Here is a 12,580-nt window from a genome sequence, read left to right as displayed (position 1 = left end):
TATTTTATGTTTGAAATGACAAATATGATAGAGAATATATAAGACGATATTTTATTAATATATAAAAAATAGTGTTTTCTATCAATTTTGTTCCGAGTATATTTTCAAAATTAAAATTTTATATTATTATTTAAATAAAAAATATAATTTTCAGTATAATCAAATCTAGACCAATAGACATTAGATTATTAATTGAGATGGTTTTTGGCCTAACAATTTTGTTTTGATTAATAATTGGTTTGGGACTGATTCTACTTAGGCCCGACTTTACCGGTCCTAAGATTACAGCTAATTAATCATTGCCTTTAGACCCCAAAGAAAAAGGCAGCCCAACAAAAGGCAGTCCAAGCCCTAAAAGACCACACCAAGAAAACCTTTATAAGAAAATTACACGAAAAGAATCAAACATAAACATTTAGAAAGAAACAAGAACAAAAACCCATGGTTTAAAGTATCGGGCATATCGTATCGTATTTTTTAAAAAAGATACGGTCCAAAATGCTTGTTTCCAAGTGTTTTGGACCCCCCCCCCCCAATTTTTTTTAATAATAAAAACACATATTAAGCTTTTCAAAAAACCAAATTTTGAAAAAAAAACTAAAAAAAATGTGTTTTGACCGTTTCTAAGTACTGATACGATACGACTGATATGATATATACTTTGAGAAAAATGAAATGGTCTCTCCTCTTTTGACTTTCCCTACACCAACATCAATATAAAGGTCCTTCCGTTCATTTTGGCATTCTATCGACAAAATCCTCACTGTCAAGTGTCAACAAATAGCCTATCGACCATTCAAGGAGTCTTGAGAATGACTTGGCATAGGGTATTATTGCTCCAGTTTTACAAAAGTCTTGCGAGCCAAATCTTCCTCATCACGAAAAACACTTTCTAGCCTGAACATCTAAGCGTCTGTTTGGCATCGATGTTGTTGCTCCAGAAAACTGTGACACATTAGTGCCATATTGGAAAAAAATGGTGTTTCAGGAAATGCCTGTTTGTTTGGAACCATTTTTCCATAAAAAAATGGTATTCCAAGCTATGCCATGGAAATCAGGAAGGCGTGGCTTGGAGCAACGTCAAATTTGGTGTTTCCTAGAGTTGCAGCTCATTGCTGCCAACAGGGACATGAGGTGGTAGTGACAGGGACGTGATGTGGCATTAGATAACAAATACCAGTACTGAAAACATTTCCTGAAGCATTGGTACCAAACAAAAAACATTGTTGTTGCTCCAGGAACCGTTTTACCTGGCAGCAACGTTTCCAAACAAAAAAAAGATATTGTTTTTTCAGAAAACATGCTTCCAACCCACACATCAGCAGCACTGTTTTATGAGAAAACGGTGTTGTATCTATAGCATGAATGCCAAACATATACTAAATCCACTCACTACACACAAGCCTTAACCGGTGGAGGGTTATATGGAGTAGAAGAAATAACCCCAACCTCTGTAGTTGGGGGTTGCTCCATGACTTCGACATTAACCGCTTTAGAAAATGCGTTTTCAACTTTTTGCCCTTGGAATGGATCGATTTTCCCCTAAAAGAGCTGAAGGAGCTTCAGCAAAACCATCAAAATGATGCACTAAGTAGACGCAGAGGTGAACGGCTGAGATGTTTGTGTATCAAACCTGCATACAAAGAGAAGATAATAGTAGCTGCACAATACAGGATCTGAGACACCTATCTCTCAAACAAAATGCAAAAGAGAATTGTCAAATCTGGATGGAGCCAAATTTGGAGGTTACCTGACCTTCCAAGTTATCTTTTGTTTTTCACACTTTGCTATCCTTGTGATAGCAAATATATATAGGTCTTTCCCCAATGTTCCCTTCCTTGTTTTGAGGAGGGAGTGTAACCCACTTGAACGTTTGGAGGGAAGACTAAGTCAAGGCCTCTCCAGATTGAGACAAATGTCTCATATTGACCAAGGATCTATCCACATGGTCATCTAGTCTAAACTAGGTCAAATGGATATCCATTGACCCAATAAGAGCTGGAATATGAATCCAAATAATCCAACAATATTGGTATCTCCATGCATAAAAACATTTTCAAATAAATTTGTTTTTATAGAAAATAAATAAATAGGTAATAATTTAAAATGAATGATTGTGTGTGAGAGTGTTGCATGGAGATAACCATAAAATAATCATCTTCCATCAACATGTTGCTTGTCACATGGCCATTGGATATTCCAACATGTTGAGGATTAAACGAGGGCCTATGGCCACTCTACCATCATCTCCCACTTGGCTAGTTAGGCCCGAGATGAATAAGTGCCAACCAACCCCATTGCTTTAATGTGCCTTACATAATTTGTAATTGCAATGGGTTTAGTCTAAGGATCGGCAATCATATCTTTTGTAGGCACATATTCTACCAGGATCACATTCTGTTGGTAGACATCATATAAATACCAATAATGGAAATCTATGTTTCCCTTTAGGGCCGATCTCACCATTTTTAATTGTCTTAACAACAACTTCGTTGTCATTGAAGATCTTCACAGCTCCTATTGGCACATCAGGAATTCGGAGTTCTTCCAAGAATCTCCTAATCCAACCTACTTCAGATGCCGCGGAGCTACAAGAGATAAACTCAGCTTCCATGGTGAATTTAACTACATAGCTTTGTTTCTTGCTTGTCCATGAGATAGCACCTCCTCCTAAGAGGAATAAGTACCCGGTTGTGGATTTTCTATCATCCGGGTCACCTACAAAATCTGTATCACAATAACCCAGTAACTCTAAATCATTTGCATGATAGGTTAATTTGAAGTATTTTGTTAACTGCAAATATCTAAATATTCTTTTAACAGTCTTCCAATGTATTTTACCTGGGTTATTTTGGTATCTACTAACAAGACCTACAACATATGAGATATCTGGTCTTGTGCAAAGCATGGCATACATCAAGCTACTAATAGTTTGAGCATAGGGTATATACTTCATTTTCTCTATTTCTTCATCATTAGTGGGAGTCATATTTCTACTTAATTTGGTTCCTTTACAAATTGGAATTTCAACCCCATTACAATCTTTCAAATTTAATTTCTTTAGGATTTTCTCCAAGTAATGCTCTTGTGAAAGAATTAAGGTTTTAGTGTTCCTATCTCTTTTTATTTTAACTCCAAATGCATAACTTGCATCACCCATGTCTTTCATTTCAAAGTTGGTTTTTAACCAATCTTTAGTTTCATTAATCATAGACACATCATTTCCAGTAATAAGAATATCATCTACATATAATGAAAGAACAACAAAACTGCTCCCACTATTCAAAGAGTAAACACAATGATCAAACAGATTAGGTATAAATCCAAGTTTAGAGATTGCTTCATGGAAGGTATGGTACCACATCCTAGAGGACTGTTTCAAACCATATAATGATTTCTTTAATTTATACACTTTATTTTCTTGTCCCTCTATTACATAACCTTTGGGTTGAGTCATGTATATTTCTTCATTCAGCTTTCCATTGAGAAAAGCAATTTTAACATCTAATTGGCGCAATTCTAAGTCCAAAAAGGCAACTAAGGACATTAAAATTCTAATAGAGGTAAATTTGGCAACTGGACAGTAAGTCTCCTCATAATCAATCCCTTCTACTTGGGTGTACCCTTTTGCTATTAATCTTGCCTTATATTTTTCTATAGACCCATCAGCATTGAGTTTTCTCTTTAATATCTATTTACACCCTATAGGTTTCCTATTCTTGGGTAAATCAACTAATTCCCAAACCTGATTTTTATTTATAGAGTCTAACTCTTCTTGTATAGCTTCACACCACTTTTCTTTATCAGCTGCATCCATAGTATCTTTAAAGTCAATTGGATCATCAAGAGACTCTTCATTCAAGTAGGAATAATAATCTTTTAATCTTGATGAAGGGAATCTTTCTCTTTGAATTCTACCTAATGTGTCATTATTAGGTGAAACTTGTATTTCAAGTGCATTCTCAGCTTCTAAAATTTATTTATTTAATTCAAATAAGCTAGGTAATTGTTTATTATCCTCAATTTGATCTTCTAGAAAAACAACATCCCTGCTTTCTATTAATTCAACTATTACATCATATTTATGATTAACAAACCTATACCCTTTGCTATTATCACTATACCTTATAAAGGTACACCTTAGACTCTTGTTATCTAACTTGCTTCTTTGTTGATTTGGTACTCTTACATAAGCACTAGCCCCCCAAATTTTGATATCAGTCAGGTATGGTTTTCTATCAGTCCACATTTCATGGGGTGTTAAGCTATTAACTTTAGTTGGAACCTTATTTAGAATATATACAATAGTACCTAAGGCCTCTCCTCAAAAGTGTGTTCCTAGACTTGAGTGAGATAACATTGATCTCACCATATCCAACAAAGTCTTATTTCTCCGTTCAGCCACTCCATTCTGTTGTAACGTGAAGGACATGGTTAATTGGTGTATGATTCCATTTTGTATACAAAAGTCACTAAATAGGTTAGAGATATATTCTCCACCTCTATCACTCCTAAGAGTTTTTATTTTTCTACCCAATTGGTTTTCTGCAAGTGTTTTATATTCTTTAAATTTCTCTAAGACTTCTGATTTTCTTTTAATCAGATACACAAAACCAAATATGGAGAAATCATCTATAAAAGTTATAAAATATTCCATACCCCTATGTGTTTTTACGTTCAAAGGGCCACAAACATCAGAGTGTATTATATCCAACAATTCCTCTTATTTCTTTCCTTTCTTAAAAGGGTGCCTTGTCATTTTTCCACTAAGGCATGATTCATGATAATTGAAATTCATTTCTATTTTGGGAATTAAGCCATTAGTGCTCATTCTCATCATTTTATCTTTGTTTATGTGACAAAGTCTCATGTGCCATATGTACGCATTTTCATTCACATGATAAGCATAATCATAACTAGAAAATGCATCAACTTTATTAATAGTCAAACGATACAATCCATCAGACTTATTCTCAAACATTAAAACTCTACCATGCTTTCCTAGGTTAGTTTTCCTCCCCTGAAACGTACATCAAAACCCTTCTCATCTAACAGAGGTACAGACAACAAATTTCTCCTAAACTTAGGTGCATACAATACATCATTAAGGATTAAATTTGTGTTCTCATTTATGGGAATCTTCACTTTTCCGGTTCCAAGTACATCAATGTAGGTGTTGTTTCCCATAAAAATTATATGTTTTCTTGTCTTCATTTCCTTCAATTCCAGGAACATCTCTTTAGTTTTGCAAATATGCTTAGAGGAGCCAGAATCTATGCACCATTCAGAAAAAACAGAATCAATAAAGTAGGATTCAAAGACTACACAGACTATGCCTTTCTTTTCAGTTTTTCCTTTTTCATTATTTGATTTATTCTTCTTGCATTCAGGGCAATTATATTTTGTATAGGCTTACTTTCCACAATTAAAGCAATGTTTACCTTTAGTCTTCTTGAATCCTTTTGAGAATTTAAATTTCTTCTTAAATTTCTTCCCATTATTATTTTTGAAAAACTTGCCCTTAGGCTTTTCAGCCATTTGGGAAGTTTCAGTTGGTTTGGGAGTAACCATTAAGGATGAAGGTTGAGATTTCTTCCTCTTCCTTTCAGCCTCTAATCCTAACAAGGTAGGTAAATTTTTTATGCTAACTTCTCTTCCAAATAGGGTTAAAGTTGTTACTACAGAATTCTAAGAAGATGGGAGGCTATTAAGAATGGTGGAGACCTGAATTTTCTCAGGAATAGGGTTCCCAGTGGCTGCCAACTCTTTGGCAATCACATTCATTTTACTAACATGATCTACTACAGAATCATCTTCTCTCATTTCACAGCCATAATATTTTTCAATTAACAATTGAACATAGGTTTCAGTTATTTTTCCATATGTTTCTTTAATGGCTTCAAACATATCTTTAGCATTATTGTATTCTTCAAACACAACTTCTATGTCAGGCTCCATAAAAGTTAACAAACAATTTTTTGCCTTCCTATTATCCCTTTCCCATTTTTTATATTCACGAATTACAGTCAAGATATCATCATCAGTAGGTTTAGCAGGAATAGATTTATCTAAAACATAATCAACATTTTCTTCATCAAGTATCCTTCTAATCCTACGTTTCCAAAGAGAAAAATTGGTGTCATTCAGTTTCTCAGTTTTACTGAGTTCTTGGGATAAGGCATTAGCAGACATGATTCAAAAATAGTAACAGTATTTCAGAAAAAAAATAAAGCAAGTGCAATATCAGTTGGTTGTATTTTACGAGACTGTCATTCAAGTTCAGAGGATAAAAAAAATAAAGTAAATGAAGAGAGAGCACTTAGTTGTATACGCAAAAAAAAATGCTAATCCGCAGCTCAAGTGATCAGTAATCAGATTTAATCTGTCCAGTTCCCACTGCTCCTATTAACTCAAGAACAGATCGTGCATTCGGCAATGATGCTTCTAGGTGGCTTGGAGCCTTGAAATAAATATCCTCAAGAATGACAGTAAATAGTAAGAATCAACGAATGCAAAAACGAACAAAAAAAATGAAAGAAGAGAAATAAATAAATAAAACTCTAATACCCGATTTGAAATTCTTGGGTTCGGCTCACTAGTCGAAAATAGTAAAAAGCCCTAAATTTATTTAGGGTTTCTTGCCTTAAACTTCAGGTTTGAGCAGCTGTGGAGATGACTGAAGTTTCTGAGATGACTGTGGTCAATCTAGATTTTGTAGATGGTTTCTTATTGAAGAAAAAAGAAGAAACGAAAGAGGATGGAGTTTTTGTAGTTCCTCGAGCAGCAGATTCGTTTATGTATCTGAGAAAACTCGAATAAGGGTATGCCGTCACAAAAGGAAGTCGTCGGAGCCTGTATTCATTCAGAGATGGGAAAAATAGATTCGAATACGTGCTTCGGAGGTTGCAGCAATGTTGGAACTAAGGCTGGCGTCGATTTCGAAGAGCCTTTTGAAGGAATCGCCTGGCTCAAGTTGAGTTTTATAACTCCTCCATGAAAGAAAAAGAACAGATGGGAGAGGCCGACGAACAGGGTTTCTGTGGAGATCAGAGGAAACCCTCGTATTAGTTCTCCTTCTCGCAGTGGAGGGTAAGCAGATGTGAGAGACGAGAAGAGAGGCAGAGATGCAGAGATGAGAGGAAAACCCTCGAAGTGGCTTAGTTTTCTCTCTCTTCTCACTCTGATGAGGCACTATTCAGTGTGGCGTGACTACAATCAAAATAATATGCCAGTCGATGACTTGCTCTGATACTAGTGATGCGCTAAGTAGACGCTAAGGTGAACGATTGAGATGTTTGTGTATCAAACCTGCATACAAAGAGAAGATAACAGTAGCTGCACAATACAGGATCCGAGACACCTAACTCTCAAACAAAATGCAAAAGAGAATTATCAAATCTGGATGGAGCCAAATTTGGAGGTTACTTGACCTTCCAAGTTATCTTTTGTTTTTCACACTTTGCTATCCTTGTGATAGCCATATATATAGGTCTTTCCCCAACGTTCCCTTCCTTGTTTTGAGGAGGGAGTGTAACCCACTTGAACGTTTGGAGGGAAGACCAAGTCAAGGCCTCTCCAGATTGAGACAAATGTCCCATACTGACCAAGTATCTATCCACATGGTCATCTAGTCTAGACTGGGTCAAATGGATATCCATTGACCCAATAAGAGCTGGAATATGGATCCAAATAATCCAATAATATTGGTATCTCCATGCATAAAAACATTTTCAAATAAACAATCAAATAAATTTGTTTTTATAGAAAATAAATAAATAGGTAATAATTTAAAATGAATGATTGTGTGTGAGAGTGTTGCATGGAGATAACCATAAAATAATCATTTTCCATCAACATGTGACTTGTCACATGGTCATTGAATATTCCAACATGTTGAGGATTAAACGAGGGCCTATGGCCACTCTACCTTCACAAAAGTCACTCCCAAGATATTAAATGAGAAAAAGGGCTCTCTCTTTCTCTCCACAAGAAGAATGACTCAGTTTTGGCGTACTCACTGCTCAATCTCTTTCTCACACACAAGTCATTGTCTAAGAAGAAATGACTCCATTTAGCACTCTCAATCTCTCTTTCTCTCTCTCTTGTATGAATTTGGATTTTGTCCTCATAAAATCCATCTTCACGCCATCCTCGTAACCCTTGCAGCCGTGCATTCAGAACATCTCCTTATTTGTATTTACTCATGGGCAGATACTCCCAGTGCATATGGATGTAAGGGCTGTGAGGACAAAATCCAAACTCCACAAAAAAGTCAGTTCTCCACGAAGATATGATTCCCTTTAGTAGACGCCAATCTCTCCAAGAAGAAATTACTCCATTTAACTCTCTCTCCAATTTAGAATAAATGACTCCATTTTGGCATATTCACTTCTCAATCTCTTTCACACATAAAAATCGTTGTATAAGAAGGAAAGACTCCATTCACAACATATCCCTATTTGTATGTTTTTACTCATGAGCACATATTCCCAATACATGGCTGGCTGTGGGGATAATGTGAGGACAAAATCCGGACTCCACACAAACGTCCATTCTCCACAAAGAATTGGTTCTCTTTAGTACATGCCCAATCTCTCCAAGAAGACATGACTCCATTTAATGCTCTCTCTCTCTCCAATTTAGAAGAACCATTGCTTAATCTCTCTCACACACACATAAGTCGTTAGCATTCTCTCTCTCTGTATGTGAATTTGGACTTTGTTCTCACAAAATCCATCCTCACAACCCTCTTGAAGACATGCAATCTGAACATCTTCATATTTGTATATTTTTATTCATAGGGAGATATCACCCTGTAAGAGCTGTAAGGATAATGTGGGGATGGATTTTGTGAGGACAAAAAACGAGCTCCACACACGTCAATTCTCTAAGAAGAAATGATTCCATTTAATACGCCCAATCTCTCTCTTACACAGATGTCACTCTTCAAGAAGAAATGACTCCATTTAATGCTCTCTCTCTTTCTCCAAGAAGAATTGACTCTATTTTGGCATATTCACTGTTCAATCTCTCTCTCACACACATACAAGCCATTCTATAAGAAGGAATGACTCCATTTAACACGCTTACTCTCTCTCTCTATATATATATGAATTCGGACATTATCCTCACAAAATCTATCTTCACACCATCCTCACAATCCTTGCAGCCATGCATTCAAAGTATCTTCATATTTGTATGTTTTTACTCATGGGTTGGCATTCCCCATGCACGGTTGTAAGGGCTGTGAAGATAATGTGATGATGGATTTTGTAAGGACAAAATCCAAACTCCACACACATCTTCCCAATTCTTAGGATGGGCTTAGGTTGAGCTTAAACCCCGTCTACTCTGCTTTTCTTGCACCCTTAGCCATAGCCCAACACTTCTACTAGAGATTCCAATTAGCGATGCAACTTGGTTAGGCCCAACCCAAGTCCAAACCAACCTAACACACAATTTTCAATGGGTTGGGCTTGGATTTTCAGTTTTTAGGTTGGGCCTAGGAGCAAAAGTTTGATTTTTTCAAATTTTCGGACTAGGCTCAAGCCTAGCTCTTAGGTAGTCTAAACTCAGCCTAAGCCCGGCCAGACCTTATCCCAACCCAATTATATACATGTATATGTTCATATATAAATACATATTTTCATGCATACATGTATACATATACCCAAGCTCAACCAAGGTGCATCAAATTTTAGTGTGGACCAGGCTTTGGTTGGATAGTTTGGGCTTGACATAAGGCCTAAAACCCCGCCCAACCTGCCCAACTTGTACCCCTACTCTCTAAGAAGAAATAACTCCACCTAGTGTGGTCAGTCTCTCTCTCTCTCTCTCTATCTATCTATCTATCTATCTATCTATCTATATACTAGTAATTAAGCACATGCATTGCACATAGTAATTAAGCACAAAATCTAGATTCCTCTCACACATAAACAATTTCTTTAAATGTGCATGATGGGCAGGTTATATATACACCCTAAACAAACGCCTCAGCAATCCATAGCTCAAATCTGTTCGGTTCAAATTGAGCTTCAATCCAAGCTCAAACAATATGGAATTTGACTCGTAAAGGTCAAGAGCCCGGTCAAGTTTATATATAATATTTCTAATTATTTATATAAAGCTCGGTTTATTGTCCAGTTTAGAGTATGCAGAGCTCCAACATATAAACTTGTGAGTCAAGCATTTCTAGCTTGAATTGAGCCCCAGCTTAAAACTTGAACTCGAGCCTTGCTTTTCTTTCCATCTAACTTCAAATGGTCTAATATTTGGCTGAGCTTCGTTTGACTCGTATTCACCCCCACCATTTTTTGGAAACTACTATTTTTTGGAAAAATGACCCATCTTGGGTAAAAACCTTACGAAATTAGGGTAAATTTGTAAAAATGACTTTTTTTTTGGAAAACAACCCTTACTGGGTAAAAACCTTATGGAATCAGGGTAAACTTGATGAAAATTGATATTTATTGGGAAAAGGACCCCTCCTAGGCAAAAACCTTATGGAATCAGGATAATATCAGTGAAAACTGATATTTCTTGGGAAAGCAACCCTTCCTAAGTAAAAACCTTATGGAATCAGGGTAATCTCGATGAAAACTAATATTTCTTGGGAAAACGACCGCTCATGGGTAAATACCTTACGGAATTAGGGTAATCTCGATGAAAACTAATATTTCTTGGGAAAACAACCCTCCTAGGTAAAATCCTTACGGAATCAAGGTAATCTCAGTGAAAACTGATATTTTTTGAAAAAACGATCCCTCCTGGTTAGAAACCTTATGGAATCAGGGGTAAACTCAGTGAAAACTGATATTTCTTGGGAAAATGGCCCCTCTTGGGTAAAAACCTTATAGAATCAGGGTAATATCGGTGAAAACTGATATTTTTTGAAAAAACAACCCCTCCTGGGTAAAAACCTTACAAAATCAGGGTAAACTCGGTGAAAACTGATATTTCTTGGAAAAACGACCCTCCTAGGTAAAAACCTTACGGAATCAAGGTAAACTTGATGAAAACTGATATTTTTGGGAAAATGACCCCTCATAGTAAAAAACTTACAAAATCAGGGTAATCTTGGTGAAAACTAATTTCTTGGGAAAATGGCCCCTCATGGATAAAAGCCTTACAGAATCAGGGTAAACTCGGTGAAAACTAATATTTCTTGGGGAAATGATCCCTCCTAGGTAAAAACCTTACGGAATTAGGGTAAACTTGGTGAAAACTGATATTTCTTGGGAAAACGACCCATCCTAGGTAAAAACCTTACGGAATCAGGGTAATTTTGGTGAAAACTGAAATTTTTGAGAAAAATTGCCCCTCTTGGGTAAAAACCTTACGAAATCAGGGTAAACTCGATTAAGAATGATTTTTTTGGAAAAACAACCCCTCCTGGGTAAAAACCTTAAGGAATTAGGGTAAACTTGATGAAAACTGATATTTTTTTGGGAAAAATGACACCCTATGTAAAAACCTTACGGATTTAGGGTAAGTGGAATACTACAGAGTTGTACTTATGGAGTTGATTACTAGAAGAAAACCATTGGACCTTGAGTTTGGAGAATTTGTGAATATAGTTGGATGGGTCTGTGAAAAGATTAGAGACAATAATCCATTGGAAGAAACACTACACCCACATCATACCGGATTAGTGCAAGCATGTGTAATCCTCTGAATTGCACTCCTCTGTACTACTATGTTCCCGAATGATATACCTTCTAAGAGAGATGCCATAACTATGATGGGGGAGGCAAAGCCTTGGAGGAAAAGTAGCGCAGTAGCAATGGTTGCAACAATGGTCTCAAAGACCCTCACCTATGACAAGGATTCTATAGGAACAAAGATGAGTTCCTTTAAACCATTTTTTAGGGCTCGTTTGGTGCATCTTTCCACGCGGTCTTTCGTCTGTTTACAAGCTGGGCAAACCGATTTTCAATCCATTCCCGTTTGGTCCACGAAAGATCTAGCTGCCAAAAGCTAGAGCGCCGAAAAGACGCAAGAAACCCATTTTGGGCTGATTTCAGGGAGCTCCAAATCAAGCTTTTCGCGTCTTTCGCATTTTATTCTCATGCAAAAAGACACGGAAAGACGTGATACTACCAAACTAGCTTTGGGCTACTCAGATCTCCATGCAAAAGCTCAATGTGTCTTTTGACTGTCATAGCTACTAGAAGATCTTCCCAAAAAGATGCACTAAACAGGCCCTTAATTAATTCTTCTTTTGTATGTAATTTTTTTGTCAAATTATGTATCATGGTCCAAGATGGTTCATGTTTAGAGAACGATGCATATATGGAAAAAGGGTTTTAATATTTTTAGTGATTATCAATAAATCTCTATTTTTTATGGATGTGAATTCTTAGAAATTAAAAGACAATTAAACTTGATGTATAAACTGATTATTTTGCACAAGTGAATATGTAAGTGGGACCCACAAGTGTCATTTTTGCACAAATGAAAGTGTATATAGGGCCCACAAGTGCTAAATGTACATTTGGATGTGTAAATGGGTCCACCACATGACATTTCCTAGGTGCATTTTCATTTAGATGTTCAACACTTGTTTGTGGGGCTATAT

This window comes from Nelumbo nucifera, chromosome 2 (genome assembly GCF_055504915.1).
Source record: "Nelumbo nucifera cultivar China Antique chromosome 2, China Antique-T2T, whole genome shotgun sequence".
NCBI classification, from domain to species: Eukaryota; Viridiplantae; Streptophyta; class Magnoliopsida; order Proteales; family Nelumbonaceae; genus Nelumbo; species Nelumbo nucifera.
Note: the sequence above shows the minus strand (reverse complement) of the source record.